Below are 6000 nucleotides of genomic sequence, written 5' to 3'. Positions count from 1 at the left end.
ATAAACCCTATTTTCCTCAACCCAAATAATTTACCCTAATTCTAAAGTAGAACAAGAGGGAGGCAACTAATTCTCTCAACCTCTTCCTCCTCCATCACATTGTACTCTTGGTGGATACCGGTGGAGTGCTTCACACTTGAGGAGCAGCTGCTAGGAATTTTCGTTCATCGTTCTTGGATCGCTATTAAAGACCTCCATCTTTCCATTAACGTAAAGCTTGTTAAGGTAAACATACTAAACTACGAATTAAATATTATTTTTCGCATGGATCCTGCGGAGGGTTTCAGTTTTTTTTTTAAATTTAAATTTATATTTTCGTTGCATTTATGTGCTAAAAACCCTTCAATGGCATCAGAGCTACTTGCGAAAAGTTCTTAATTCGTTTATGTGTTTAACTGTTTTCGATATATGAGCATGTACGTGATTCGCCATGATTTGATGTTGATATAATATGCTTATATATGTATGGTTTTGAATATATGATATTCATGTGAGTTGTATATATACATGATTTATGTTTGTTCTAATTATGAGAATCATATTAGATACGGATTCTGAATTGGCTGCTGCAGATTTGCTGAAATCTGGGTCTGGTGTCCGATTTACACAAACAAATACCTTATTCCATAGGTAAACGAGCGTCTGAACAAAACTGATAGCTAAAGCTATCAACGACTCATCTATAAGGCGTTTGATGTCGTTTACTACCCGTAAACAGTGATTCTTGTTTTTCTGATTTGATTCTGATTTTTCTGATTTTTGTCATATTTTTTTTATGATTAGATCATGGATAATATGATATGTTAAGATCAGATTATGCGTTTTAACATGCTTTTATGTGTTGTATGAGCATGGTGGATGGTTATGGCCTTTCGACCTTAGTGTAATGGTTTTGGTTTTGGTTTTAAATACGACTTGCATGTCGTCAATCTTTGTAATCATAAATCTCGAATGTAACTCGAGTTATTCTTGTAAGTTCATTAGATTAGTTTTACTTTCAATCTATGTAATGTAATTGAAGACTCAAGAAGGCTATCCAATGGAGGTGATACAAAGAAGAAGACGAGGCATACAAGAAGTCTATACAAAGAAGAAGACTTATGTAATAAGTAGTTGTATTTATTTCCATCACCATATTAGATTGACCTTGATCTTTATCATGAGCTTGATAAAGATCACATAGGATGGGGCCATAACCAAACACATTTACTTTATTGCACTTTACATTTACTTGTTTTTTAATTTATATATGAGATATATGCATATGTTTACCATGCGATGATAGATTTAGGTGAACTTAAATCAATATAAGGTGTGCTCTAGAAAATCTAGAATAGAAAATCTACAATAATATTATGAATACAATCATGAGATTCTTGTGTTTATGAAACACGTAATTAAATATGAATTTTCAATATTGAGAGAAAGGATGATTCTGTCAAAAGCAGATTTCTATCTGTAAGAAAGCGGTATTGAGTGACGCCTCTTGACAATGCTCCCCCCGATCTGGGAATCATCTGATTATCGATTATTGATTTGAAATATTTAATTTAAAAGGAAGAATCTCTTTATAATATGATTATGATTGTAACATAATATAATCCCTCTAAAATTAAATAATATCAAGTAGTAATTGGCCAATGATACAACGGGCTTGTGTCGGTCATAGCCTTCCAACATGGTAGAAAGTGGTTCTTATTTTTAAATCATTGTCGTTTTGTGGTACAGCCGAGGGCTTTTATTTCGAAATAAGAAATACTTGTCTATTACATAGAGATGTGTACATTGAATTAGAATCTAAAGGTCGTTACATGCTACAGCCGTGGGCCGTTGGAGACTGATTCAATTATATGAAATGTTGGGTTAGACTTGACTTAGAATATTGAGTTTGTCGTGCTACAACCGTGACTCAATTATTCAAGAGGCTAAAGTTTTATTAGGGAATAACATAAGACGTAATTGACAAGAGTTGTCTTCCTATTGAACATCACATGGAGTTTCGTGCTACAGCCGAGGTTGTGTGATGGAATGTAGGATCCCTATTCCCACTAGCATTATGAATGCTTAATTTTCACTTAGGGGTTGTATAAATTAGATAAACTAGTGGGAGCCACTTATGAATAAAGACCCAATTCATATAGTGTTTTGAAATGAAATTGAATATTTGCTAAGTGTTGTTATGTGTTCATCATTTACAGATTTACTATATACATTATGTCTTCTGCACTATCACTCCAGAGTATACTAGATGCTCACAAGTTGACTGGTCCTAATTTTGCTGACTGGCTTCGAAACTTGAGAATTGTTCTCAGGGTTGAGAAGCTGGAATATGTGCTTGACTCACCTAAGCCTACTGAACCTGCTAGCGATGCACATAATGATGAACATGTTGTGTATCGTAAGTGGATAGATGATGCAAATGTTGCTCAATACATCATGCTAGCTTCCATGAACATTGAGCTACAGAAACAACATGAGCATATGGATGCTCACACTATCCTCATGCATCTACAAGAGTTGTATGATGTGGCAGGGAGGACAGCTCGATATGAGATATCGAAGGAGCTGTTCGGTTGTAGGATGTCTGAGGGATCATCTGAGAATGACCATGTACTTGAGATGATCAATTTGATTGAACGTCTTGGACAACTTGGTTTTGCCATGGATGGGGAGCTGAGCCAAGACTTGGTCTTGCAATCACTTCTGAGTTTGTTCTCACAGTTTGTTGTGAACTTACACATGAATAAGCTGGATGTCAGCCTGCCTGAACTCCACAACATGTTGAAGACTGCGGAATCGAATTTTCCCCTAAGAAGAGTTATGTTCTTCTAATTGGTGAAGGTTCCAATCCTAAGAAAAGGAAGAAGAACCCTTCCAAGAAGAAGAAAGTAGGTGAGAAAAATCCGGTTCCACCAATAGCTGAAGACCCCAAGAGCAAAGCTGTTTGCTTTCATTATAACAAGGTGGGGCACTGGAAGATGAACTGCAAGGTTTACCTTGCAGAATTGAAGAAGAAGAAGAAGAAGGGTAGTGAGACTACCGCTTCTGATTCAGGTATGTTCATGATCGAAGGTAATATGTCACTAAGTCAAATTTCTACTTGGGTATTAGATACCACTTGTGGTTCTCATATTTGTAATTCGTTGCAGGGAATGAAGGGAAGTAGGACTCTTGAAGAAGATGAGGTGATTCTACGTATAAGCAATGGAGCAAGGGTTGCCGCCATATCTGTAGGATCATTTAGTTTACATATGTCTACAGGCAAGACTATTATTTTGAATAATTGTTATTACGTTCCCTCTATTGTGAGGAATATTGTTTCTATTCCTATGTTGGATTTGGATGGTTTTTCATTTATTATTAAGAATAATGAATGTTCTATTCTTAGAGATAATGTTTTTTATGGACGTGGTACTTTAAATAATGGTCTGTATGTATGTGAGGTAGAGCATAATTTACTTCGGATTGAACAAACTAATAAAAGAAAAAGGGATATTGAAAATCTCACTTTCTTGTGGCACTACAGACTTGGTCATTTTAGTGAAAATAGACAGCGGACATTGCATAAGGAAGGTTTACTTGACCCCTTTGATGTTGAATCATATCCTACATGCGAGTCTTGTCTATTGGGTAAAATGACCAAATCTCCATTTAGTGGACATGGAGAGAGGGCTGCAGATTTGCTAGGATTGGTACACACAGATGTATATGGACCAATGTCTACGCAAGCCATGGGTGGATTTTCATACTTCATTGCTTTCATAGATGATCGATCTAGATTCAGATATGTGTATTTGATGAAATACAAGTCTGAAACCTTTGAAAAGTTCAAAGAATATAAGTATAAAGTGGAGAAACAAACCAAACATAGTAATTATAACTCTTCGATCAGATCGAGGTGGTGAATACTTGAATGGAGAGTTTCTAGCTTATCTCAAAGAAAATGGTATAGTCTCCCAGTGGACTCCTCCATATACTCCACAGTTGAATGGGGTATCTGAAAGGAGAAATCGAACTTTGTTAGACATGGTTCGGTCCATGATGAGCTATGCGAATCTTCCAGAATTCCTGTGGGGTTATGTATTGGAAACCTCAGCATATTTACTGAATAAGGTGCCTTCCAAATCTGTTCCTCAAACTCCATATGAGATATAGAAAGAAAGGAAACCGAGTCTTAAACACGTTAAGATTTGGGGATGTCCAGCTTATGTCAAGAAAGTTGACCCAGATAAGCTGGAATCTCGATCTGTAAAATGTAATTTTGTGGGATATCTTAAAGAGACTTTAGGGTATTACTTTTACACCGATCATCGGGTGTTTGTCTCCAGACATGCTACCTTCTTGGAAAAGCAGTTTATCCTTGAAGGAAACAGTGGGAGCAAAATTGAACTTGATGAAGTTCAAGAAGCACAAACTACTACGGATCAAGTGGAAACACCTGTTCAGACTGAACAACCTTCTGTGGAACAGCCCATTCGTAGGTCAGGGAGAGTGTCTCGCCAACTTGAGAGGTATTATGGCCTTGTCATTGAGAATGACAATGAGTTGTCAATCATTGATGATGATGACCCTATGACCTATAATGAGGCTATGAGTAGTGTTGACTCAGAGAAATGGCATAGTGCCATGAAATCCGAAATGGAATCTATGTATACCAACCAAGTATGGACTCTGGTTGAGGCGCCTGAAGGTGTTAAGCCTATTAGGTGCAAGTGGGTATACTTTGATCGTCATAAAGACAAGATGGGTATTAGATACCAGAGTGATTGGCTTTAGTACAAGTGGGAGATTGAAAGAGATGTGTCCTAAGTCCAATCATGTATGATGATTTAGGAATAACTTTTATGTAATCTGTTTTGATTTCATTAATACTAATAAAAGACTTGTTTTGATTTTATTGCGGGCTTTATCTATTTAAGTGTTTAAATAAGATATACCATAGTTTAGAGTAAAGCTTTTTATGGATTATGATGAGATCATAATGATGAGACCTAAAAGATGATAACTCTAAACTTAAATATTTCCTGGTCGTAGGATTACTAACTGGTAATTAGTAATCCGCAAAGATCGGTACATACTATGCTTGCTTCATTATGAAGGATGTCTGTTCTCATAGACATTTGTGTGGTGACACTATAGCTAGTATGTAGGTGCTTATTATAGAATAAGTTCACTGAACATGACTCACACAGCTGAATAACTGATGGAGTTCACTCACGTGTTAGCAGTTGTTCATATAGTGATAGTTGTACAAGTATCCTTAGACTTGAGGTCATCATAGTCATCTTGTGTACACTGAACTATGTTTTGGTTTAGTTCTTAGTCTCCAGGGACAATTATAAGGGCTCTACTGGGTATAGGAATTTGTACATGAAGATAGTGTATGATCAATAAAGGATCTACCCCTTCCAGTGAAGGAAGAGAATGTTCAATGCTGATCCACTTATGCTAGTTCAGGAATCTCTGGCCAGAGTGAATGAAATTAGAAAGGAGTTTCTAATTTACATTAAATAGAACTAAGCATAGTGAATGGGAAAGCAAATGATTAAATAAGATAGGCTTGACACAAGTTCCATGCCTTGTATTTAATCATGACATTGCAGGGTAGAAGGAATTGATTGTACGGTAACTACTCACTGAATAGGTTCTTGGTATTCTAAGCAGTGAATTCGTATTATCCGGATAGTCGCGATATGCTGAGAAGTATCCCTCACGATGTAGAATAAATATGATTAATTTATTAATTAATCATATTTAATGAATTAGAGAATTTATATAAATAATGATAAAATAGTTTTATTATTATTTATTTCTACTACCGGCTTAATATTGAACCTACAGGGTCACACCGTAAAAGAGAATGATTTAATGGTGGAGGAATTAATTAATAATGGCTGGTAATTATTTGTTTGTGAAATAAATAATTAATTAGCAGATTTAATAATTGATTAAATGAGATTTAATTAATTCTTAATTTTATTAATTAAGAATTTAATTTTG

This window comes from Apium graveolens, chromosome 4 (genome assembly GCF_009905375.1).
Source record: "Apium graveolens cultivar Ventura chromosome 4, ASM990537v1, whole genome shotgun sequence".
In the NCBI taxonomy this organism is placed as follows: Eukaryota; Viridiplantae; Streptophyta; class Magnoliopsida; order Apiales; family Apiaceae; genus Apium; species Apium graveolens.
Note: the sequence above shows the minus strand (reverse complement) of the source record.